Source organism: Amphiura filiformis, chromosome 2, assembly GCF_039555335.1.
Source record: "Amphiura filiformis chromosome 2, Afil_fr2py, whole genome shotgun sequence".
NCBI classification, from domain to species: domain Eukaryota; kingdom Metazoa; phylum Echinodermata; class Ophiuroidea; order Amphilepidida; family Amphiuridae; genus Amphiura; species Amphiura filiformis.
The window spans coordinates 95,046,446-95,071,943 of record NC_092629.1 but is presented as its reverse complement, the minus strand read 5'-3'; the positions used below and the strand labels follow the sequence as shown (position 1 = coordinate 95,071,943).

Genomic DNA, 25,498 nt, shown 5'->3' with positions numbered 1-25,498 from the left:
GAAGGACAAACGCTCAAACTTAGTGTACGGGGTTGTGTGCGGTGATACCGATTGCTCTGCGGCTTATGTTGGAGAAACCAAACAGGCGTTAAAAACCCGCATTGGTCAACATAGGAGACCAAGTTCCAACGAAGCGCAAAACTCTGCTGTTTACCTCCATTTAAAGGACACTGGACACTCAATTAAGAACGAGGAAGTCGTTATTCTTGATAAGGAGGAACAATGGCATAGGAGATATAAAAGAAGCCATTTGGGAACGCATTGAGCAACCGTCACTGAACAAGAAAGGGGTACTCCGCTTCAATTTATCTCATGCATGGGACCGGGCCATCAGGTCGATACCTAGCCGTCTATCACGTGACCAGTCCAACGGGTCAGTTGCCTGATGAAGTCTGGTGGTTCCAGACGCAACGTCGCAATAGTTGCAAAAAGTAAGTTCCAGTATTAGATTTAATCCCAAAACTCAGTAGAGTACAATCATTTCGACCCATATAAACAGAAAGCCAGAGATTCATAGACGGAGGCGACACCCCGAGCAATGTGTTTTGGGAATTTATCCTCAATTCAAATATTAAAGTGAAGAACAAAACAATCAACGTGCATTTTCAAGAAATGTGATGTAAATTTGATGTAAATGCCAAAATCCAAAATATTAATACATCTTATTCAGACAAAGTTACTTAATGACTCATCATTAAAAATGAAAGAAATTGTAAAAATATATCCATTTACTTTTGATTATTTTATTCAACAGTGTCAACGCAATTTAATGTGTAAATGAGAGGGGACGATAATGACAATGTTTAACACTAGAGGAAGTTTTGGATGAGAAAACGGACATTTTGATGAGAAACGGCCAAAATGATGAGAATTTAAATTTTCTCATTCTTTTGGATGAGAAACTTCCTGGTGTATGTGTCAATCATTATTGTCTTATTAAAACTGGTGAGAATTCCTAATCCCCGCTGAGCTCAAAACAAACATTATTATTTTCTCATCCAAAAGAATGAGAAAATTTAAATTCTCATCATTTTGGCCGTTTCTCATCAAAATGTCCGTTTTCTCATCCAAAACTTCGTCTAGTGTATTGCACTATTTCAACACATTGTGTGTACATCCACATCACAAGGGTGCAGCCGCCAGCCATCACACGTGTCTCCCCCCACCTACCAGCCAGGAACAAAAACCAGACCCATGCCACGTGGAGGCCACACCAAATCATCCCCAAGACACATTGCCTACATGCAGGAATACAAAAACCTTCCCAAACCAGGCAACCCGGGGACGACCCCAAGCGACCGGGACCCAGGACGAGTCCAGCATCTACCCAAAGCCAACATTATGGAAAGAGACACATGCAGCAGCCGACAAGCCCACCCTTCCGATATGGATGTACATGTACACATCATTACATATAAGATGGAAATCTGCTCAGTGACCCCTACCTATCAGACACATGGATCCCCCTCCTCCCCGGCCCACCAAACCCGACCAACCCACCATGCAACACCCCACGCCCACCCACCAGACCAACACAGGCCATGAAGACGGATAAAATAGGTCACTGAGCAGAAAACCGAGACAACAAAATTTAAGAGTCCTGCTCTTCAGTACTGTTATTCACTAAATAATTTTTCAAATGTTTTTTAAAAGACTCTGTGCCCATGTACAAGATAAAATCGTCGGGTGCATCACATACTGGTCTATCTTGATTTTTTGACTTTTTTGAGAAAATTGGTATATAGTTCTTTTTTACGAAGCTCTTCCAATACAACAAATTACAGACCTCAATTTTTCCTAGATAATTAGTAATAAAATGTTAAATTTAAACTATCTCTGACTTTTTCAAAATACGTTTTTCACATACTGATCTATCTCGAAAAAAAACACGCATTTATAGAAAATCTCAATTGAAAATCTTCGTATTAAGTTTACCTTTCTAGAATTTAATTAGACTATGGATTTTCATGAAAGTGGTTTTAAATTAAAGCATATACTTAACAGATTTATTTAAGTGGAATCTTTTATTATATTTACGTATGTAACATTGCTTAAAACTATACTAAAGATGTAGTTCTGTATGTGAAATCGTTAATTTCCCGATATCGTATTGAAAGTGCATTACATACTGGTCTATCTCGAGATAGACCAGTATGTGATGCGTCTAAAATCACGTCATTGTTCGCGAAATCGAGATAGCCCCCAAGATAGACCAGTATTAAATGCACTTTAAATACGATATCAGGAAATTAACTATTTCACATACAGAACTACAACTTTAGTGTAGTTTTAAGTAATATTGCAAAGGTAAATAGAATTCAAGATTCCACTTAAATAAATCTGTTAAGTATATATTTTAATTTAAAACCACTTTCATTAAAATCCATAGTCTAATTAAATTATAGAAAGGTTAACTTAATACGAAGATTTTCAATTGCGATTTTCTCGAAATGCGTGTTTTTCGAGATAGACCAGTATGTGATGCGTCCGACGAAATGATCCTTGACAGAATTTGGCAAACCAGCTCACTGTCAGTTTTGGGTGTAATGATTAAAAACTAAGTTTCCTGAGTGACGTGTGTTTACAGACAAACGTGTGTTTTCATCATAAACATCACTGTTCCCTTATAATTATTAACCAACAAATCACTCACACTGACTTAATCGGTCTGTCTTTATCGTCACGGAGCCCTTCCTGGACGACGACACTCAAATAATCAGTGCTCCCAATTGGTACCCCATCGAAAAAGCCGAAGCTACTGGATGTCACACCTTGTTCGAATAGCTTTTCATATGCATTCTGGACAACTAATGAATAAACAAATATGTTAACAATATCTACTCACTATTGTCTTTAATTAGCTGTAGCATATTCAGTTGCAAAGACGGCGGCAATAATGTAACATAATAACATCATACAGTTACTTACTCTACACGATGGGATATAATTTTACCATTCGCCTGCATTAAAATAAAATAATGTCCAACTTACCCTCTCTACCCCTTTGTAGGGGACGTCCTTTATCTAAAAAAAGCAATCTTCCGTAAACTTCTCCGCCATCGCTGCAGCATCTTGACGGCCATAAAGCTGATAATATCTAAGTGTTAATGCCTGCATCCAAATAGTACTATCAATGTCTATTTAAACGGACAGAAATGAAGACACAACGAACACAGTTAGAAATGTGAGAAAGGATTTTAACAGTTAGAAATGGTTAGTACATTATAAAATGTAATGGGTTATTTTAGTTGAAACACCTCCTATACATGTAGAAGACGTGACGTAAATCTTCTGCACTGGGAATGTGAATTTCAAATGGCGTTTAATGAAAGACTCAACATCCCCTGTGTGGGAGGTTCATTTCATGTCTTGCATAGTCGGTGTATATGTTTAATGAAATAGCCCAATGGCCCGCTTTTTAACGTTGCTGAATAAACAAGTCTGTAACACATCCTTGGGTATGTCTTTGATTGTTATTCAATTTTCATTACACTCTTATTTCAGAACTTAAGATTGCGCTGTTTATGGGAAATGGTTTACGATTTTAAGCAATTTCTGTTTGAAATGCACACAGTTTCTTTTAAACAATTTAGTTTAAAAGATTTAAACAGGGAAGTATAAAATCCGTCATTTTTTTTTTTTTTTTTTTTTTGCAAGCGCATTCTGATAGTAGATAAAGCCTACAATCCCAATCAGTGTACTTCGGGACTTCGTGTATATTTATAAATGCGGTTTTATTAATGCGCACGTGACCAGATGGCCAGCGCCACATTTGCATTACATCATCGAAACTCACTGTCAATCACTGAAATAGCGACCATAGAGGGCGTGGCTACAGTTGTGAACATTTGCTGGAGGTTCGATGCTAATTTGCAAGGATTGATATCAAAGGAGAAGCAATAGATTACGTAACACATTGTTCCTTTGATGTCGATTTGATTTACCCCCGGGCTCATGTTTATTGCACAGCCCCGCCTCCCTGTACAAACATCACTCATTTTTTTTATTTATTTATTTATTTATTTATTTTATTTATTTATTTATTTATTTATTTATTTATTTATTTATTTATTTATTTATTTATTTATTTATTTATTTATTTATTTATTTATTTATTTATTTATTTATTTATTTATTATTTACTTACTTACTTTATTATTTACTTATAAACATATGTAAAAGTATCACTAACAGTTTGAGAGTGCTCGATACCCAGATGGGTAGAGCTGTAATACAAATTGATATGGTTTACACACCGAGTGCCACAACACTGTGTTTCATGCCCTGCAATCTTCAGGTAACTGATTAGCTAAGCACAAATTTAAAACTACTTCTTTTTAACACGGCTTGCTGGCCTGTTGCCATACCTACATTTATTTATTAGCTCACTTCTTCTATTTAACAGACACAAAATTGTAAACTTCTCTTCCAGACACAAATTACAAATACCTGACTTTCTCTTGAAAGTACCGTAAAACCCCGTCTAGAAGCATATATCAAAGAAACGCCCTCAATAAAGTTAGTTGCTTTTTGTATGGAGTTTGAGCAACTATAATTATTATACTGGCACCACCATGGAGCTATTAAAGATGGAGAAGAAATAGATTACGTAACGCATTGAAACCTTGTGCCGATTTGAAATCTGACAAGCTATTCATCGAAAGGTACCTTTTGTTTGGGACAAGGGCTTCCGCCATTAAATCGGTAAGCTGACCCGACAGTGTATTAACGCTTTACCTAGCAGGTTATTGTCAATAAGTGATCAAACGAAAGGCGCGTGAAAGCGACGTCTGGAACGAAAAGTACCTTTTCTTACAAATAACACACAAATATGTGATTGAGTAGCCGTAAGCACAGAAAGCACACATTAGCCGCTGAGTACAGTTCGTGATCACCCCACTGACTTCAGGTGCTTCATTTAAATAAATTGAATGTGCTTGCTGAATGATTACCCATCAAGGCTGCCATGTCTACATGTCTATAGTACTGTATAATGGTAATAGCTATACGTATACATGTAACAAATAATAAGTATACCGGTATAGGCCTATATAAAAGTTGTTTCAGAAATTGACATTTTATTTTATTTTAAGAAGGAGAATGTCATAAACAGTGGCGTACTGAAGGGGGGCAGCTCTTCTGTGAGAGCTCTTGGGAAGGGATGAGGGAGAATGAGGTGAAAGAGGGGATATGAAGAATGAGAGGGGGATTGGAGTAAGAGAGAAAGAGGAAGAAATGAAGAGAAATAAATAGATAGAAGTAAATAAATAGAAAGGTAATAAAAATGATAACTTGGGGACAATGATCCCTGACACTTAGGGAGTATAAAACCGCAAAGGTCATCCAAGGTCAAAGGTCAGGTCAAATTTGAAGTTGCTCTGATTGGGCTGCAACTCGGGGAAATGACTCCTGACACTTAGGGAGTATAAAACTGCAAAGGTCATGTGAGGTCAAAGGTCAGGTCAAATTGAATGTTGCTCCAATTGGGCTGTAACTCAGGGAAAATGATCCCTGACACTTGGGGAGTATGAAACCGCAAATGTCATATGAGGTCAAAGGTCAGGTCAAATTTAAAGTTGCTCCGATCAGGCTGTAACTTGGGGACAATGATCCCTGACACTTGGGGAGTATAAAACCACAAAGGTCATGTGAGGTCAAAGGTCAGGTCAGATTTAAAGTTGCTCCAATTGGGCTGTAAGTCGGGGAAAATGATCCCTGACACTTGGGGAGTATGAAACCACAAAGGTCATATGAGGTCAAAGGTCAGGTCAAATTAGAAGTTGCTCTGATTGGGCTGTAACTAGGGGAAAATGATCTTTGACTCTTGGGGAGTATGAAACTGCAAAGGTCATGTGAGGTCAAAGGTCAGGTCAAATTTAAAGTTGCTCCAATTGGGCTGTAAGTCGGGGGAAATGATCCCTGACACTTCGGGAGTATGAAACCGCAAAGGTCATGTGAGGTCAAAGGTCAGGTCAAATTAGAAGTTGCTCTGATTGGGCTGTAACTCGGGGAAAATGATCCTTGACTCTTGGAGAGTATGGAACCGCAAAGGTCATGTGAGGTCAAAGGTCAGGTCAAATTTGAAGGTGCTCCGATTAGGCTGTAACTTGGGGACAATGATCCCTGACACTTGGGGAGTATAAAACTGCAAAGGTCATCCGAGGTCAAAGGTCAGGTCAAATTTAAAGTTGCTCCATTTAAGGGTTCATACCACTAAATCCGCCTGTGAAGCGGTTTCCGGTAAAAGTTTATCACGACTATAATCCCAACTTTGCATAAAAATGTTCAAAATCGGTCCAATGTTAACAATTTTAGTGTTGCAAATCGTGTTTTGCTAGAACTTGTGAATGTGATCTCTACTAATTTAAACAGAAAACGCGAAAATTTGAGTGATGTTTACGATGATGAGCGCATGAACACACGAGGTCAAAACGCGGTTAGCAGTCGGACGTAAACACGGGAAAATCGGGTCTTTTTATATAGCGCTATTTTTCTCAAAAAGTAGACCTAAAATATGGTGTCATTTTCAGATATGTTATGCAGAATTTTGTTCTGATTAAGATGATATCAAATATATATTTCAAAGTAAGACGTAACTCGACTTATAGCCTAAAACGTGACCCCAATTTTGCACGTAAAGTCTATGGAAAGCTATTTTGTAGCATGTACCCTTTAAGGAGCAATTCTATGCGTTTTCCGCGCGTCTTTATCTATTTAAAATGCACGCGAAGAAAAGAGGATGGACATCAACAAGCGCGTTGATGGACGCCGCAAGGTTTTTCGCTGTATGTGCGTTTGGTAGAAGTTTGAAACCTTTTGATATGAATAAAGAAGAGTTTCAAAATATTGAAAACATTGTTTATTGGTGTTTAAATTACAAAGAAGTTTTTCAATTTCATTGTTATTTTTTAACCAATTTTTTTTTCATTTAAACTCAAGTTTTTGCCTTCAATTTTAATAAAATTACATAAAAATTAGATTTAAGATATAATAAGTTTCTAATTTGCTTTATTTATACCACTGTCCAGTATTTTAAATTGTTATAACATTCAAAGTTTAATTTATATTAATATTTCATTTCAAATAGCCATTCATTACATTTGCTTTTTGGACAAAATGGGTTAAAAGTGACGCTGGAGGGGGTAGGCCTACTTGATTGACATTTCTTGTCTTTTTAAATATTCTGCAGGTACTGAGAATGTTTTAATTTTGAAGTTATGTACTTGTAAAAGATGTTCAAAGAACGTTTACTCTTAACATCAATTAATATCTTCATGAAAATAGCAAAACAGCAACCATTGTGCATTCATGTGCATCAAAATGACGAAAAATGTCGGCTATCATGCTTGTGCTTGAAATCGACATCCTGTCTAAAGTAGGAAAGAAAATAACCCAAAATTTCTTACAATTAATTCAAAATGTAGTGAATTAAGATAAAAAGATAATAAAATCATTTTCAAGGCCTAAAAACGATGTTTTAGCCTCTTTAGAATTTCGTTCTGATTAAGATGATATCAAATATATATTTCAAAGTAAGACGTAACTCGACTTATAGCCTAAAACGTGACCCCTATTTTGCACGTAAAGTCTATGGAAAGCTATTTTGTGGCATGTAGGCCTACCCTTAAGCTGAAATTTAAATGCAATGATCCTTATGACATTAATTCATTTAAGGTCATCAAGGGGTCTTCAAAGGTCAAGTTTTCTAAAATGCTCAAATTTAATTGCAATGATTCTTATGACATTCTAAACATGATCCCTGACACTTGGGGAGAATAATAAAACCGCAAAGGTCATCCGAGGTCAAAGGTCAGGTCAAACCAGATCGTCACAGTCATCCGCCTAACTTACCTCGTGCCCGGCCTTGCAAGGGCACAGTTGCTCTAGTTTATATTTGTTTCTTCATCAAGTATAGGCCTATAGCAACATTGGGTTTCAAGAAGGTTGAGTTACATAGGCGTAAATTCCGGTGGTGGGGTGGGGGATACCCCCACCCCACCCCACCCCCAATATTTTGATATGGCCAATGGTCCGTACAATCACCCCCAAGTTGACACATGTATAATAGATGTGGGTTTCTGACAAAATTAATCTCATTTTTGGCCAAACTAAAAAGTGCCAATTTTTGCGGTCTTCGTGCGAATTTGTTCCACTTTTGCACAATATAATTCACCAATAGGCCTAATTACCTTGCCATGAATTATTCTGTTGCCAAGAAGCTGGCTTCACTGTAGGCCTATTGCAAGAAATTGATTTAAACGGACCCATCCCCCATGTCAAAAGAAATCTACGCCATTGTTAATGTTGCCAAAAGATGCCGGATTCACTATTAATATACCTACTTTTCATCCCTCCCCAATATCAAAAAAAAAAAGATCTACTCTAATAATTTTGTTGAGATATTATAGCCTCTCGTTCATTAAGAAAGAAATGTTTATGGTTTACCATGCTAATAATGCCCCACATCGATTAATCCCCATCGAAATTCATCACAACCTGACAAACGAATAAACTCAAATTACTTTACAATACCGTATATATGCCTATGCCTACCTTGAATTTAAAATCTTCGAAAGCATTCAGCGTCGCTAATCATTCGTTTTGAAAGAAAAGTACAAAAGTTTCCGAAAGTTATCATAAACGAATGCAGTTGATTTATTATTATAGCGGTTGCGGTTAGTCGGTTACCATGCCGCATAATGCCCACTCTCCATCGAAAGTCACCACGAACGGATAAACTAATATCCCTTTCAAAATATTAGATCACTTGGACATTTTTCGAAAATCATCTGTGTAGCGGTTACAGTAGGCCTACCATTGCAAACGGTGATACAATTTTACAAAGTAATACGAAATGTGCGCCCTCGTATTGAACATGCGCGTATAGTATACGCGTGTTAAAGCTTGTCCGTAGCAACGAAGCAAGGCGTTAACGAACCGTAGGCCTACAATAGCGGGGCCACCATTGGTTGATCTACCGAATAAATCCAAATAATTATTTGGATTTATTAATATTTATCTATTTATCTATGCATTTACCATTCATCTGGAAATGCTAAAACTTATTTATTTATCTATTTATTTATTTATTTGTCATCTATAATCTCTGACATGATACCGATGAATCGATCATTATCGATTATCGGCAAGTTCCTCTTTAATAGTATAGATATTTAATCTTTAAGGTGGTACTACACCCTGATAAATTTTGTGACTAATTTTGCATTTTTCTCCTGTATAGGGTTCAGGGTTGGGGTGTTTTACGTGTCTTAATATGTGATGCGATCAAGCAAAATCAGTCGGAACTCGGAAATATCGCTTTTGAGATATAGCCAAACAAAGGCAATATTTCTTTTTTGTTTCCTATTGTTTTGGAAACGCTTTAATTGCTCATATCTTTGGAACTGGATGTTCAATTTCAATGGGGGTTTCTGCAAAATCAAGCTTTGTAAATCCTTTTTACTATCCTATAAGAAACTGAAAATTTATTATTGCCGAGTTCCGACTGATTTTGCTTGATCGCATCACATATGTCACTTGGCTGAACTATATCAGTTATATTAACAACATTTGTTTGGTAAGTTGCCATTCATGTAATGTTTTGAATATTTATATGTGCGGGGTGAGATCAACCGCTGTTTGTCGGGAAAATAGACTGAAAATGTAAAAAAAAATAGTTACTTTTCCACATGTAGTAGCAGGGGAAATATAAACCATCATAACTCAACTTCAACTCATGATAATGAATTCATTTTGGAATTAATATGTAGCTAATTGATTGTTCAAACGTTTTAGTATTATTTTAAAGCAACGCTAACATTAATTGTCAGGTAGATAGACATAAATGTGAGAAAAGGTTACTTTTCCATGTATAACCATGTCAAATATGGCATTATTGAGGGGTAGGGGAAATAAAAACTACCATAACTCAACCTTTACTCATAATAATGAATTCATTTTGGTATCAACATGTAGCTAATTGATTGTTCTAACTATCCAGTATAATTTTTAACAGAAAACCATAAGATAGGCATAAAATATGATGAAAATGTTAATTATCCAATGTGTAACAGCGTAAAATATGACAATATTAAAGGTTAGGGACGTACAAACCAACGTAACTCGACATTTATTCATTATAATTCATTCATTTTGGCATCAATATATAGCTATTTGGTTGTTGTAATCTTTTAAAGCAAAATAACCATTAATTCTTAGCTGGATAGACATAAAATGTTTAAAAATGTTAATTTTTCATGTGTGGTACCGTAAAATATGACAATATTAAGGTGTAGGGGACATTCAAATCACCAAAACTCAAGTTTTACTGATGAAAATAAATTCATTTTAGTATCAATATGTAGTCAATTGATAGTTCCAACTTTCTAGTATTATTTTAAAAGCAATTAAACCATTAGTTGTCAGGTAGATATACATAAAATGTACGAACATGTTAATATTCAATGTCCAACAGCATAAAATATGACAATATTAAGGGGTAAGGGGACATACAAACCACCAAAACACAAGTTTCACTGACGAAAAATGAATTCCATTTGGTATCAATATGTAGCTATTTGATTGTTCTCATTTTCAGACATTATTCTAAAAGCAATTAAACCATTAGTTGTCAGGTAGTTAAACATAAAATATGAGAAAAATGTCAATATTCCATGTCTAACAGCGTAAAATATGACAATATTAAGGGGTAGGGGACATACAAATCACCAAAACACAAGTTTTACTGATGAAAATGAATTCATTTGGGTATCAATATGTAGCTATTTGATTGTTCTCATGTTCTGGTATTATTTTAAAAGCAATTAAACCATTAGTTGTCAGGTAGTTAAACATACAATATGAGAAAAATGTTAATACCCCATGTCTAACAGCGTAAAATATGACAATATTAAGGGGTAAGGGACATACAAATCACCAAAACACAAGTTTCACTGACGAAAATGAATTCAATTTGGTATCAATATGTATAGCTATTTGATTGTTCTCATTTTCTGGCATTATTTTAAAAGCAATTAAACCATTAGTTGTCAGGTAGTTAAACATACAATATGAGAAAAATGTTAATACCCCATGTCTAACAGCGTAAAATATGACAATATTAAAGGGTAAGGGACATACAAATCACCAAAACACAAGTTTCACTGACAAAAATGAATTCAATTTGGTATCAATATGTAGCTATTTGATTGTTCTCATTTTCTGGCATTATTTTAAAAGCAATTAAACCATTAGTTGTCAGGTAGTTAAACATACAATATGAGAAAAATGTTAAGTGCAATATCAGATATTTATTTAGTAGGGTTGGCCACGGTCAAAAAATTTTACTTGCTGAGGTGAAAGGACTTTGTTTGGAGGTTACAAAAATGCATTTCGAAAATTCAGCAACGGCCCGATTTGTGTTTTTTACAATTTTCGCCTATTTTGGAGCTAAAAAAGTAAAAATTGCCCTTAAAAGGGCGCCTCGTTGCCTTAATATACAAGTTGGTATTTAAAAATAAATTGTATCATAAAAAAGCCCCATCCTTGTTCTATCTACAAACGAAGTCGTGCTTAGAGAGTCGTTTTTTAAATATCGATTTCGGACCTGGCAACACTGCAAGTTTTTCAAATTTGAAAATGCCAATTTTTACCGATTTTGGTGATAAGAAAAATTAACTTTTGCGCTCACCTAGGATTTTGTCGTTATGGTTATTGGTAGAACATACCTTGCCCCCAACATATCTAATAAGAACAGCTTGGGGAAATTTATTTCTCTAAGCAAGGTGTTGCCAGAAAAACATACATTTTGTAAAAATTCAAAATTATCATAAAAAGAAAATTTGCTGCATTTTGCCCTAGATTTAGCACATGTAATGTAATGAGTTGTATGTAGAGTCAGTTTATCATCATGGTCAACTATTCTGAATGTTTCGAAACAATAAATGAAGTTTAATTTTAATGCGGTGTTGCCAGATGCCGAAAATTATGAAAGCTACATTACGTCAAATAGCCCAAATAGGTCTAAGTTTTCATGTGGGTCATCCATATCAAATCAAGGAATCCTGACCCCCTCAGATTTGATTATATTTTAGTCATATGTTGTTGTAAAATATGCGATCTTACGGATTTTCTGTGGCAGCCATTTAAAGTTGGAGTAGGGAGTCTAAATTTGGACCCAAAAGTTGCCCTTTAATCTTTTTTCATCTTTGGGCGTTTGTGCCTTCTTTATAAAAAGAAAGAGAGGTCTGAAACTTTGCATACACACTAACTGCATGCCCAAGTTGTCAGAAAATAAAAATAATTCTGTAATTGCGCGTTGTGTCACGGGCTCATTAAATATGCAAGAAAAATGTAATGTTTTTAAATGCAAGTTTAGCCCCCTAAATTCACATTTTTGTCAGATTAATTATTTTTGTTGTCACCGATGCTATATATAGGTAATGCATACCCAAAAATTGGGGTCACAACTCATTTACATTTCGAACAGCGCCCTCACGAAGATGGAATTTATTGCACATTCAACTTTCAGGGGCCCGGAATCGACCTGGTCCACCTTCAAAGTTTATAAAACATCACTTTTATATAACTACAAGTCTTAAATTACAACTTTGCTAAGTCCCAGTAATTGTATAGGTTGACTTCATATAAAATGACAAGCCCAAACTTGACTATGTTCTTATGATTGCATGTGGTGCAAATGTGTGAATTCGGAAGGCTTGAAAGTCAAATTGGCCCCAATATTGAAAATAAAATGGAAATAAAAGTAAATAGGGCCAATAACTTGCATCTAGTCATTTATTTTCAATATTGTGGCCATTTTGACTTTTAAACCTTCCGAATTCGGCACATTTGTGTACCAATCAATGTGTCAACTTTAGGCTTGTCGTTTTATCTGAAGTCAATCTATAAAATTAATGTTATTGAGCAAAGTTGTAATTTAAGTCTAGTAGTCATATAAAAGTGATGTTTTTATAAATTTTGCTGTTGACCACATCGACTTTGGGCCCCTGAAAATGTTGAATTTGCAATAAATTTCATCTTTGTGTCTGTTATGTAAATTTTCAATTTTTGTATGCATTGTATTTATCCATATAGTATTGCAAAAAAAATTAAAATGTGAATTTAGGGGGCTAAACTTGCCAGTTTACAAAACATCTTCGTGAGGGCGCTGCACTCCAACTTTAAATGGCTACCATAGAAAATCTGTATATATTGAAAACGAAATGGAAATACAAGTAAATGGGGCCAATAACTACTCATCTAATCATTTATTTTTAATATTGGTGGCCAATTTGACTTTCAAGCCTTCCGAATTCGGCACATTTGCACTACATGCAATCATAAGAAAATGGTCAACTTTGGGCTTGTCATTTTATATGAAGTCAACCTATACAATTACTGGGACTTAGCAAAGTTGTAATTTAAGACTAGTAGTTATATAAAAGTGTTGTTTTATAAATTTTGAAGGTGGACCACATCGACTTTGGGCCCCCTGAAAATGTTGAATTTGCAATAAATTTCATCTTCGTGAGGGCGCTGTTCGAAATGTAAATGAGTTGTGACCCCAATTTTTTTTGTATTCTTTGTATTTATCCTATATATAGCATCGGTGACAACAAAAATAATTAATCTGACAAAAAATGTGAATTTAGGGGGCTAAACTTGCCAGTTTACAAAACATTACATTTTTTTTCTTGCATATTTAATGAGCCCGTGACACAACGCGCAATTACAGATTTTTTGTATTTTTTATTTTTTTGACAAATTGGGCATGCAGTTAGTGTGTATGCAAAGTTTCAGACCTCTCTTTCCTTTTATAAAGAAGGCACAGACTCCCAAAGATGAAATTTATTTAAGGGGTAACTTTTAGGTCCAAATTTAGACCCCCCTACTCCAACTTTAAATGCCTGCCACAGAAAATCCGTAAGAGCTACAGACCTCAAATTTGCAGGTTTTTACAGGTACAACATATGACTAAAATATAAAGCAAATCTGAGGGGGTCAGGTGGGGCGCCTCCTTGATTTGATATGGAGTGACCCATGTATGAATCTAGTCAATCCAGTTAAATCACGGTCTATTATTAATCGCGTTTTCGATGCGATTTTAGGCTTACCGTGATTTAACGTTGATATCTGGTTTTGCTCCTTTTATAATTTTACTTTGACCGTCGGCTTTTGTAAATAACAGAATGTAGATTGGCTCTGAATAAGTATCGGAGTCCTCTTGGTGGTTTTTTTCATGATATAATTAGTTTGTATTTGCATGTAACAACCCAAAATCGACCTCTGAATTCGAGGTTGAAGGCTGTTTCCGGAATACCTGTGGACTCAAACAAGTGCACGAGTGGCGATTATGGTTTTATACTTCCCGCATTCATGATTGCGTCAACGCCTAATAATATACTTCTTTGTATAGGTTGAGTGTAGCTGGAAATGCTAAAACTTATTTATTTATCTATTTATTTATTTATTTGTCATCTATAATCTCTGACATGATACCGATGAATCGATCATTATCGATTATCGGCAAGTTCCGCTTTAATAGTATAGATATTTAATCTTTAAGGTGGTACTACACCCCTGATAAATTTTGTGACTAATTTTGCATTTTTTCCCTGTATAGGGTTCAGGGTTGGGGTGTTTTACGTGTCTTAATATGTGATGCGATCAAGCAAAATCAGTCGGAACTCGGAAATATCGATTTTGAGATATAGCCAAACAAAGGCAATATTTCTTTTTTGTTTCCTATTGTTTTGGAAACGCTTTAATTGCTCATATCTTTGGAACTGGATGTTCAATTTTAATGGGGGTTTCTGCAAAATCAAGCTTTGTAAATCCTTTTTACTATCCTATAAGAAACTGAAAATTTATTATTGCCGAGTTCCGACTGATTTTGCTTGATCGCATCACATATGTCACTTGGCTGAACTATATCAGTTATATTAACAACATTTTGGTAAGTTGCCATTCATGTAATGTTTTGAATATTTATATGTGCGGGGTGAGATCAACCGCTGTTTGTCGGGAAAATAGACTGAAAATGTAAAAAAAAATAGTTACTTTTCCACATGTAGTAGCAGGGGAAATATAAACCATCATAACTCAACTTCAACTCATGATAATGAATTCATTTTGGAATTAATATGTAGCTGGTATACAAAGAATTGGTTACATGTCAATGACCATTAACTTCAGGGATAGACCCTTTGCACGCCTTTCTATCATGCAGTATCTTTACCCACAGACATGTGCCCGTGTCATGTGCCAACGTTAAAGGTTAATATATTTTGTGTATCTGTGTGCTTCTATGGCCGAGTGGTCTAAGGCGTTGTGGTTTCTTAGTTGCTGTTCTGAGCGTCGCTTGTTCGAATCCGTGCGTCTGTTATTTTTCTTATGCTGCTTTATTTTTCCAGCGTAGGGCCTAGAAAAACTAATTTATAATTTCTGTTTTATTATTTATTTATTTATTTATTTATTTATTTATTTATTTATTTATTTATTTATTTATTTATTTATATTTGTTTTACTTATTTATTTTATTTATTTATTTAATGATGTTTTGGGGCTCGAGAGAACGGACACATTTATTTTTATTTATTTATTTATTTATTTATTTATTAATTTTAATTAATTATTAATTAATTAATTAATTAATTAATTTATTTATTTATTTATTTATTTATTTATTTATTTGTTTTATTTATTTATTTATTCATTTAATTTTATTTATTTATTTAATGACGTTTTGGGGCTCGAGAGAACGGACACATTTATTTATTTATTTATTTATTTATTTATTTATTTATTTATTTATTTATTTATTTATTTATTTATTTATTTATTTTTCGATTGATTATTTGATGATTGAGTTAGCAGATTTATCGATTGCTGCTTTAGTTGTGGGACTTCTATTTGAGTTTGAATGACATCGTACACTAGTATTGATTTTTCCGTTAAACATTATCAAGAATTAATGTCACAGGTTTTATTGCAGATAGGAAGTTGGCTTAGTGATACTATCTGTTGATTCAGAACCGGAAGGTGCCGGGTTCGATTCCCACCTGTGCCTAATCTTTTTATTTTTTTGGAAAATTACTGCAGTAAGTTTATTTGGCGCGCGATCTCAGTTATTCATTTTCTGATGGCTTTGCCTCTTACAGGCACCCCCGGCATGCACCATCCCTCTGGAATCCAAACCAAGGTTCGCTCATAACACCTCCCTTAAGTAATTGACACACAGGAAACAACAGGCAAACATTATGAATCTTTGTTGCTGGTTTATTATATGACTAGGAATGATGTTAACGTACTTATTCATCTGTCATTGATGTGATGATGAGAGTGTCATCCTCATCCATCTAAAGCAGGGGTAAGCGACTTTTTTTAACACGCTGGGCTATAATAAACAATGAAAAACTGTATAGGCTGCACATTTTTATTTTCAAAGTGCACTATTAAAATCATTTACAATAATATTAATTTTGTAAACTATGTAAATTAATTCATATGTTTCCATGTTTCTAAAGTCTAATTCCTGTCCTAAAATGTATTGAATTATGGTTATGAATTTTGAAACTTTAATAGACTGCAAAAAAATTGAAGAGGAAGTCATTCCATATCTTTATCATCGTAACTAAATTTAATAGTCCTAAGTCTACCTCTAACATGTGTAATGAACTTTATTCTGAGCTTTACAGAATTCACGGGTCATTTGATCATTATGAAAATTATTCATGTGTCTTCTCATGAATCAAGTAGTCATGGAAACCTTTGAAAAAATAATGTGCATAAATCCCAGTTATATGAATCATTCCATGTCAACGATTTACATGTTCTATAGAAAATATTTTACATTGAAATAAGAAAAAACCTCCCACGTACACTTGTACGTACCGTACATGTACAGGGCTCCTTTTACCATGGACCTACGATGCATTTCAATAATTGTAGTATTAATATACGATTTCAGTCAAATTTTAATTTGATCTCATTATTTGCACTGTAACTGAGAATACAAAAATATGCAATATGCAATATTATAAAAACGTTTTCTGGTCATTTTAATCCAAACTAATGTGGTAACGAATGTTACAGAAAACTCATTATCTCATCCGCTTAACGGCGGTGTGCTTTTGTCCTAAAACACAATGAATTTGGTTGAATCCAATTGGGACTGGCATGTGTAAACATTACAATTATGGTAAAAAATCAGTTTTGAAAAAAAATGACCAAACTCGTTTCAAAAACATCGTACATTATGGCTTTAAATACGGTAGCTTTTAACTACTTTTTACTAACGTATTCGGCATTTTTGACCCACACCCCCTAAACAAAAGGACTTTCGTTTATGACTTCATCAAACTTTTGGGTTATTCCCTTAAAGTTTATATTTCAAATTTCTACACACCAAGATTCCTATACTTCCTTGTGTTGAGATTCATCATAATATAACCGTATTAACTACGTCACATTTGTCTTTATTACACAGTCATGACAATAACAAAATTGTCAAACTTGAATATATTAGGCCCCTCAACATGCTCAACCCACATTTTCATAGATTCTGTCGAGATTGTTTATTGTACCACGCCTGATGAAGGCAATTTATTAAAATCGTTTTTTCTTTAATTATTTTGAACATGGCAACACAATTTTCATGATTTTCCGACATACTAGGGGCCCTTGCTATTAATATTATTGTAAATACCACAAAGATCGAAATGATAAATTTGAAGATTATCATTTTGGTGTGTAATTTTATTAAACTGCCTTATGACGAATCTTGCAGGGGCCCATCAAGATATAGTACAATAGGACAAACCACTCTATCGCTTTTGACAAAACACTGCACTTACATAAAATAAAGTGAGAGTATGGTGAGTGTTACAATTTCAGCCATGAAGGCTCTGCTTTCATCCATCTGAACCTCAAGCTGAACCCCTTATTTCATTTTCGCTTTTGCTCGGGGCCCCTGAACTCTCGGGGCCCATGGACTTCGTCCATCCTGTCCACCCGCTTGCTACGCCCCTGACCATAACCCTAACCCTAACCTTTACCCTAACCCTAACGATAAGCCTAACCCTAAGCCTAATACTAACCCTAAGCCTATCCCTAACCCTAAGCCTAAACCTAACCCTAATCCTAAACCGAAGCATTACCCTAACCCAAGGTTCTTATGAGTTATTCCGGCGTCTAACCCTAACCCTAACCAGAACCCGAACCTTAACCGTAACCCTAATCCTTACCCTAACCCTAGGTTCTTAGGAGTTGTTCCGGCGTCTAACACTAACCTTTACACGAACCCTAACCCAAACTATCACCCTAACCCTAATCCTAAATTTAATCCTAACCATAGCCCTAAGCCTAACCCTAACCCGAACCCTAATCCTAACCTTAAGCCTAACCCTTACCCATACCCATACCCTATCACTAATCCTAACCCGAAGCCTAACCCTTAACCCTAATCCTAACCCTAATCCTAAACTTAAGCCTAGCCCTAACAATAAACATAACCATAACCCTACGCCTAACCCTAACCCGAACCATAACCCTAAACTAAGCATAACCCTAACCCTGACCCGAACCATAACCTTAGCCCTAACCCTAATCCTAAACTTAAGCCTAACCCGAACCCTAACCCTAACATTAACCTAACCTTAACCCTATCCCTAACCCAAGCCTAACGTAGGCACCATCTGGTATAATAATTGTGCTTAACCTTTACCCTAACCATGAGCCTAACCCGAAACCTAGTCCTAACCTTAACCCTACCCTACACCTACACCCAATCCTAACCCTATCCCTAACCCTAAGCCAAACCCTAAGCCTTAACCTAACCCTAATCCTAAACCGAAGCATTACCCTAACCCTAGGTTTTTAGGAGTTGTTCGGCGTCTAATCCGAACCCTGACCAGATCCGAACCCTAACCTTAACCTTAACCGTAACCCTAATCCTTACCCTAACCCACCTACCTTAGGAGTTGTTCCGGCGTCTAATACATACTAACCCTTACCCGAACCCTAACTCAAACCTTCACCCTAACCCTAGTGCCAAACTTAAGCCTAACCCTATGATTAACCCTAACCCTAAGCCGTACCCTAATCATAGGTTCTTATGAATTGTTCCGGCGTCTAACCCTAACTCTTACCCTAACCGTAACCCAAACCTTAACCCCCCTAATCCTAAACTTAAGCCTAATCATAACCCTTAGCCTAACCCTAACCCAAACCCTAATTCTAAATTTAAGCCTAACCCTAACCCTTACATTAACCCTAACCCTAATCCTAAACTTAAGCCTAACCCGAACCCTAACCCTAACATTAACCTAACCTTAACCCTAACCCAAGCCTAACGTAGGCACCATCTGGTATAATAATTGTACTTAACCTTTAACCTAACCATGAGCCTAACCCGAAACCTAGTCCTAACCTTAACCCTACCCTACACCCAATCCTAACCCTATCCATAACCCTAAGCCAAACCCTAACCCTTAACCTAACCCTAATCCTAAACCGAAGCATTACCCTAACCCTAGGTTCTTAGGAGTTGTTCTGGCGTCTAATCTTAACCCTAACCCTAACCCTAACCTAACCCTAACTCTAACCCTACCCTAACTCAAACACGAACAAGAACCCTAACCCTAACCCTAACCTTAAACCTAATCCTAAACTTAACCTTAACCCTAACCTATACCCTAATCCTAACCTTAACCATAACCCTAATCCTAAACTTAAGCCTACCCCTAACCCTAACTCTAAACCTAACCCTAAACTAACCCTAAGCCTAAGTTACCCTAACCCTAAGTCTAAGCCTAATCCTATACCGAAGTATAACTCTAAGTCTTACCCTAACCCTACGTTCTTAGGAGTTGTTCTGGCGTCTAATCCTAACCCTGACCCAAACACGAACAAGAACCCGAACCCTAACCCTAACCTTAACCCTAAGCCTAAGCATAACCATAACCTTAACCATAACTCTAACATATACCTTAACCCTAACCTTAACCCTAATCCTAAACTTAAGCTTAACCCTAACCTTAACCCTAATCCTAATCTTAAACTTAAGCCTAACCCTAACCACAACTCTAAACCTAACCCTAACCTAAGCCTAATTTACCCCAACCCTAAGTCTAACCCTAATCCTATACCGAAGTCTAACCCTAAGTCTTACCCTAACCCTAGGTTCTTAGGAGTTGTTCTGATGTCTAATCCTAACCATGACCCGAATCCGAACAAGAACCCGAACCATAACCTTAACTATAACCCTAAGCCTAATCCTAACCTTAACCCTAACCCTAACCTATACCCTAAACCGAACCCTAACCTTAACCCTAATAATAATAATAATATTTATCTTTTTCCTGCTTTTTTGTGGTAACTTTTATTCTATAACTGGACATTTGTGTGAAAATTGAGGGCGTTATTTATATACATTTTAAATAATTTAAATTAGCAAAATAATATGAGTTAGTCCTTACATTTCATGATAAAAAGTTTTTTGAAAATTCTCTTGCCATTTGCTAGTCTTTTTTCTGATGTTCTAATGCCATTATATTATACCAGTGTTTACTTCTTCTAAAGATGCAAACAAGATTTGTTTGGGTTAAGGTTAGGGTTAGGGTATATGATAGGGTTAGGGTTAAGGTTAAGTTTATGATTAGGGTTAACCTGTTCTCAAAACTTGACCTTTAATACTGATTGTCTTATAATAGGTGTTATAGGCACAATTATACCTGATGGTGCTTACGCTAGGCTTGGGTTATTAGGCTTAGGGTTAGGGTTAGGTTAATGTTAGGGTTAGGGTAAGGGTAAGTGTTAGGCTCAAGTTTAGGATTGGGTTAGGGTATGAGAAAGGGTTACGGTTAGGCTTAGGGTTAGGGTTATGGTTATTGTTAGGATTAGGCTTCAGTTCAGGATTAAGGTTAAGGTTAAGGTTTAGGTTAAGGGTAGGCTATGGGTAAGGGTTAGCCTTAAGGTTAGGGTTAGGGTTAGGGGTTAGGGGTTAGGGTTAGGGTTAGGGTTAGGGTTAGGGTTAGGTTAGGGTTAGGGTAGGGTTGGGTTTGGGTTTGGGTTTGGGTTTGGGTTTGGGGTTTGGGTTAGGGGGTTAGGGTTAGGGTTAGGGTTAGGGTTAGGGGTTAGGGTTAGGGTTAGGGTTAGGGTTAGGGTTAGGCTTATGGTCAGGTTTAAGTTTAGCATTAGGGTTAGGGTTAAGGTTTGGGTTACGGTTAGGGTAAGGGTAAGGGTTGGGGTTAGGCGCCAGAACAACTCCTAAGAACCTATGGTTAGGTAGGGTAAGGCTTGGGGTTAGGGTAAATGTTAGGGTTAGGGTTAGGCTTAAGTTTAGGATTACAGTTAGGGTGAAGGTTTGGGCTCGGGTAAGGGTAAGGGTTAGTGTTAGACGCCGAAACAACTCCAAAGAAGCTAGGGTTAGGGTAAGGGTTAGGGTTACGGTTAATGTTAGGGAATGGGTTCTGGTCAGGGTTGGGGTTAGACGACGGAAGAACTCCTACAGAACCTACGGTTGGGGCAATGCTTCGGTTTAGGATTAGAGTTAGGTTTAGGCTTAGGTTTAGGGTTAGGCGTAGGTTTAGGGTTAGGATTAGGGTTAGGCTTAGGTTAGGGTTAATGTTAGGGCTAGGGTTCGGGTTAGGGTCATGGTTAGGGTAAGGGTTTGGGTTTGACGCCGGAAAAACTTCTAAGAACCTTAAACTGATTGCCTTATAATAGGTGATATAGGCACAATTATACCCGATGGTGCCACCGTTAGGCTTGGGCTAGGGTTAGGGTTAGGATTAGGTTAGGGTTCGGGTTCGGGTAAGGATTAGGCTTAGGTTTAGGATTAGGGTTAGGGTTAGGGTATGCGTTAGGATTAAGGTTAGGGTAAAAGGTTAGGTTTAGGTTAAGGGTTAGGATTAGGAATAGGGTATGGGTAGGGGTTAGGGTTAGCCTTAAGGTTAGGGTTCGGGTTAGTGTTATACTTAGGGTTATGGTCAGGCTTAAGTTTAGGATTAGGGTTAGGGTTAAGGTTTGGGTTACGGTTAGGGTAAGGGTTAGGGTTAGACGCCGGAACAACTCCTAAGAACCTATGGTGAGGGTAAGGCTTAGGGTTAGGGTTAATGTTAAGGTTAGGGATCGGGTTCTGGTTAGGGTTAGGGTTAGACGACCGAACAACTCCTAAGAACCAAGGGTTATGGTAATGCTTCGGTTTAGGATTAGGGTTAGGTTTAGGCTTAGGATTAGGGTTAGGCGTAGGCTTAGGATTAGACTTGGGGTTAGGCCTAGGTTAGGTTTAATGTTAAGGTTAGGGTTCGGGTTCGGGTCATGGTTAGGGTAAGGTTTGACACCAGTAAAACTCCTAAGAACCTTAACTGATTGCCTTATAATAGATGCAATAGGCATAATTATACCCGATGGTGTCTACGTTAGGCTTCGGTTAGGGTTAGGATTAGGGTTAGGTTAGGGTTCGGGTAAGGGTTAGGCTTAGGATTAGGTTAGGGTATGCGTTAGGGTTATGGTTATTGTAAGGGTTAGGCTTAAGGGTTAGGTTTAGGTTAATGGTTGGGATTAAGATTAGGGATAGGGTATGGGTAAGGGTTAGGGTTAGCCTTAAGGTTAGGGTTAGGGTTAGGGTTCGGGTTGGGGTTAGGCTTAGGGTTATGGTCAGGCTTAAGTTTAGGATTAGGGTTATGGTTAAGGTTTGGGTTACTGTTAGGGTAAGAGTTAGGGTTAGACGCCGGAACAACTCCTAAGAACCTATGGTTAGGGTAAAGCTTAGGGTTATGGTTAATGTTAGGATTAGGGTTAGGGTTAGGCTCAAGTTTAGGATTAAGGTTAGGGTGAAAGTTTGGGTTAGGGTTCGGGTAAGGGTTAGTGTTAGACGCCGGAACAACTCCTAAGAACGTAGGGTTAAGGTAAGGATTAGGGTTACGGTTAAGGTTAGGGAATGGGTTCTGACGACGGAAGAACTCCTAAGATCCTAGGGTTAGGGTAATGCTTCAGTTTAGGATTAGGGTTAGGTTTAGGATTAGGGTTAGGCTTAGGGTTAGGCTTAGGCTTATATTATACCCGATGGTGCTTGGGTTAGGGTTAGGATTAGGGTTAGGTTCGGGTAAGGCTTAGGCTAAGGCTTAGGGTTAGGGTTAGGGTATGCGTTAGGGATATGGTTATTGTTAGGGTTTGGCTTAAGTTTGGGGATTAGGATTAGGGTAAGGGTTATGGTTAGGGTTAGGTTTCGGATCAGGGTTAGGGTTAGGCTTAGTGTTATGGTTCAGCTTAGGGTTAGGCGTAGGGTTATGGTTATTATTAGGGTTAGGCTTAAGTTTAGGGTTAGTGTTAAGGGTTAGGTTTAGGGTTAAGTATTAGGGATGGGTTTAGGATAAGGGATAGGGCTAGGGTATGGGTAAGGGTTAGGGTTGGGCTTAAGGTTAGGGTTAGGCTTAGGGTTAGACTTAAGTTTAGGATTAGAGTTAGGGTTAGGGTTAGACCCGGAGCAACTCCTAAGAACCTAGGGTTAGGGTAAGGCTTAGGGTTAGGGTTAATGTTAGGGTTAGGCTTAGGGTTATCGGTTATGGGGGTCTCCCCATCAGTCCGAAACACCGTCAGTCCGAACCACCGTCAGTCCGAATGGAATAACTATAGAATACCCCGCTCAGGGAGCCTAACCCTAACCCTAACCTAACCCTAAGCCTAATCCCAACCCTAACCCTAACCCTGTGTGTTGGGAGGTGAGATGGGTATTCTATAGCTATGCCGTCCGAATATGGGGGTTAGGTTTAGGGTTAGCGTTAGGTTTAGTAATCCTAAAAATAAGTACTGACGGTTGTTCGGATTGACGGTGTTTCGGACTGACGGGTGTACCCTGGTTATGGTTAGGGTTAGGCTTAAGTTTAGGATTAGGGTTAGGGTCCGGGTTAGGGTTAGACGCCTAAAGAACCCAGGGTTATGGCAAGGGTTAGGGTTATGTTTCGGTTTAGAATTAGGGTTAGGGTTAGGGTTAGGCTTCGTGTTAGTTTAGGATTAGGGTTAGGTTTAGGGTTAAGGTTAGGGATAGGCTTAGGCTTAAGTTCAGGATTAGGGTTAGGTTTAAGGTTAGGGGTTGGGTTCGGGTCATGGTTAGGATTAGGTTAGGCACCGGAACAACTCCTAAGAACCTACGGTTAGGGTACTGCTTAGGGTTATTGTTTGGGTTCGGTTTAGGATTAGGGTTAGTTTAGGGTTAGGTTTAGGGTTAGGGTTAGTTTAGGCGTAGGGTTAGGTTTACGGTTAGGGTTAGGGGCAGGGTTAATGTTCGTGTTAGGGTTAGGGTTCGAGTTTGGGTCATGGTTAGAGTTAAGGTTTGACGCCGGACTAAGAACATTAACCTGTTCTCAAAACTTGAACTTAATACTGATTGCTAGTGCATTATACAAGGTGCTATAGGCACAATTATACCAGATGGTCCTGAGGACTAAGACGCCGGAACAACTCCTGAAAGCATGTTCTCAAAACTTACCCTTAATAAGGATTGCTAGTGCCTTATACCAGGTGCTATAGGATTAAGACGTCGGAACAGCTCATAAGAACCAGTTCTTAAAACTCTGCTAGTCCTTTATGCTAGGTGCTATAGGCACAATTAGACCCGGCGGTCTCGAGGATTAAGAGGCTGGAACAACTCCTAGGAACCTGTTCTCAAAACTTGCCCTCAATACTGATTAGGCTACTAGTGTCTTATACTAGATGCTATTGGCACAATTTGACTCGATGGTCCCGAAGATTAAGACACCTGAATAACTCCTAAGAACCTGTTCTCAAAATTTACCCGTCATACTGATAGCCAATGCCTTATTGAAGATGCTATATATATGCTAAATTACAATTAGACCCGATGATCCCGAAAATTAAGACGCCGGAACAACTCTTAAGAACCAGTTCTCAAAATTTACCCTTAATACTGATTGCTAGTGCCTTATACTAGGTTCTAGTATTAAGGGCAAGTCAGTTTTGAGAACAGGGTCTTAGGAGTTGTTCCGCCGTCTTAATCCTCGGGAGCAGTTGTTCCGGCGTCTAGCCCTAACCATGACCTGAACCCGAACCCCAACACTAACCTTAACCCTAAGCCTAACCTGAAGCCTAATCTTAACCCTGGTCCTAAGCCGAACCCTAATCCGAACACAAATCCTAACCCTAACCTTAACGTTAATCCTAACCTAAGCCTAATGCTAACCCTAACCTCAGGGGTCTATCGTCTTAATCCTCGTGGGAGCAGATGTTCCGGCGTCTAACCCTAACCCTGACCTGAACCTGAACCCTAATCCTAACCCTAATCCTAACGCTAATGCTAACCATGACCCTAAACCGAACCATAATCCTAACCCAAATCCTAACTATAACCCTAACTTTAACCCTGAACCTAATCCTAACCCTAATCCTAACCCTAACATGGGGACCATCGGATCTAATTTGTGCCTATATATCATCTAGTATAAGGCACTAGCAATCAGTATTAGTGGCAAGTTTTGGG

At 37.4% G+C, this 25,498-nt stretch overlaps 1 long non-coding RNA gene across 2 annotated transcripts in view; it reads right to left on the bottom strand.

The window, feature by feature from the left end:
* The window catches only part of LOC140137724 (uncharacterized), a 38,103-nt gene that overhangs the window by 3,088 nt on the left and 9,517 nt on the right, over positions 1–25,498 (bottom strand). For both annotated transcript variants that reach the window (XR_011856889.1, XR_011856890.1), the window contains exons 3-4: positions 2,992–3,137; positions 2,654–2,807 (exon numbers count right to left, since the gene is read on the bottom strand). This is a non-coding gene — a long non-coding RNA (uncharacterized lncRNA). The remainder of the gene's footprint in view (positions 1–2,653; positions 2,808–2,991; positions 3,138–25,498) is intronic.